This window comes from Montipora capricornis, chromosome 14 (assembly GCF_036669925.1).
Source record: "Montipora capricornis isolate CH-2021 chromosome 14, ASM3666992v2, whole genome shotgun sequence".
NCBI lineage: Eukaryota > Metazoa > Cnidaria > Anthozoa > Scleractinia > Acroporidae > Montipora > Montipora capricornis.
Window position 1 is genome coordinate 15,109,803 of NC_090896.1, and position 2,500 is coordinate 15,112,302.

Consider the following 2,500-nt stretch of genomic DNA (forward strand, 5'->3'; position numbering starts at 1 on the left):
AAAATAACGAGAAATTTGAATTTTTACAAATGAAGGGAACAATGGTAAACAGACAAAATCACGACTCCAACATACCATCTAATATCAGTTGATTCGAACGATCTCGAAGCATTCCTCTTGTTCTTTCTCTTGAGCTCTTTCTCGTCGATATGCGGTTGCTTTTTCCTCAGTAGCCACGAGTCTAAATCTTCATAATCACAGGTAAGTGACTCAGAATATTTTTTCGAAGTCAAACGATAATTCCGAAGTCGATAAATCATGATCGATAAAAGACGAAGCTTCGCTTTCTGACATGTTTTCCATTGTTTACTCAAGTAGCAGCGAGCGATATGTTGAGTAAGTGACGTCATAAGTCCTCGCACCAGGCTTTCTCGAATAAGTATGCAGGCGACATACCAATAATGGCGGATGCTATGAAAAACAAGTATTTCGACGTAATAACATTGAAATGTTGGTGAAAGTAAGTTAAATTCATTATTTGAAAAGCGTATGCAACATTTTGGCGGCGTTTCCTCGAGGATTTGAGACTTTTTAAAAAATCGTGTTTTTTCGTCAGAGTCCCCCTTTAAGGAACCATGGCCAACAAGTGAATGGTACACAAAATTAGGAGAAACTGTTGGTTGAATAGACAATACTTGTAGACATAATTATCTACCCAGTTTAAGTACTAAGCTCAACAAGTTGTTTGGATCCACAAGTTTCATTTTCAGGCCAGGTACCCGAATTCACCCGGGTACTGGTACACTACCATAGTGTTCTTTGGAAATTTAATAGCTCCTCTTGAGAAGAAACTTGATGTGTTTGTTCTCTACATTGATGAATGCAGCCACTAACTGTCCATTGTGGATAAACTCCGGACCAACGCTCCTTTCAATTTATTCTTTGTTCTTTACAGGGCATCAACAATGGTGTCCTTGTAAAATGTTAGTTTAAAGGGTTTGTTAAAGTTATTTCCCATTTCGTAGGGCACTGTGGTTGCCAGATTCCCTTTCAAACTTACCATGGAAACATAAATCAATACCAGTGAATAGACACTAAAAAGTCAGTCCCTTGAATTGTTGATAGAAAATTAATTTAAATGCATATTGAAACATCAGTTGAGGTTTTTTTTTTCCTTCCCACTTTATGAACCTAAAATACCGGTACATTGCTGAAGTTTGTTTATTGCTTGTTCATTCAATGTCTTGATCGCATCAAATAATTTAATTTTTAGGTATTGTGTCAGATCTCCATAGAGACACCATCTTTATCTAAAAACTTAACTGCTTGCTTTATGGAGACCTTTTGTGGCATATTTAGATAGGCAGAAATTGTTCCACATTTTATGGTAAATAGTTCTGCATAGTTTTAAGGAATATTGCAGCCAAATCTAATTAAATATGAGACATTTTGTGAATTTAAAGGCTATTTTAAGAGTGACGGTCCGTAAAAATCAAGCAACCTTTGAATTCCGTGGCAAAACTTGAAAAACCGATTTCGCTCATACTTCTAAGTTTGAAAGAGTAATGTGTACCAAGAAGCATGGTATAGATAGGTGGGGTCGTTACGGCTTTATTTCGGTGAAGAGGGCAAATGACCGAACACCGCCGAACATGCCGCTCGGACGAGCCAGTTGTCTCTTCATTATGACGGTCTTGTGAGGTCAACTGAAGCATCCCTCATAAAATATTCCTCCTAATCCTAACTGAACAATCTCTTAATTATCGTTTGGCTAAGTTTGAGTGCATTTAAGTTCTATAGTTTCCAAATAATTTCATTATTGGCGCCTATATTTTATGTCACTAAAACTGAGCCTTACGATATATCTTACAGAGAATGTGCTCTACCTTAAACCCTTTGAAACGTCGGCCATCGAATGTTGAAACAAAGGTCTTTCGTTTGATAGAGAGAAATCTCTGGGCAATTACTTTTGCGTGACGCCTCAAGCGCTTAAAATTGACGTTAAAATGCATTGTTGTGACCTTTCGGGTCAAAACACAGCAGGCCGATATCCGTCTTTGATTTTTTTTTTTTTTTTGTATTTTATTATTGTTTTTTTAACATTTCCATATTGGAGTTACAGCACTTACAAAAACGAAGAAATTACAGCAATCACAAAAAAATATATGTATATACAGATTTGAGCTAACAAGTGGATGCTAACAACCACCCCCCGCCCCCCCAAAGGTCCCCCGACATGATGCACAAACACACACACACATACGCGCCCCTGGCTACTTGTGGGCCATATGTTTCCCAATCCCCCTTGTGGGGACTACGTCTTCTTTTGTAGTCATCCAAACAATATTTGCTACGATTGTTGCTTAATGTCTCATCTCTTCATACATCTCTTCAAATGTTGTAAAACCTTTAATTTTTTTGTGAGGACTTAGTTGTGAGGACGTAACAAAATGTTTAATGCTTGTGAGGACATCTGGTAATACCCTACTTCTGGGAACAGGCCAATACACAGCTTTTGTGGGGACTTCGCTATTTGCGGGGACATCTGCCGGTACCCTAC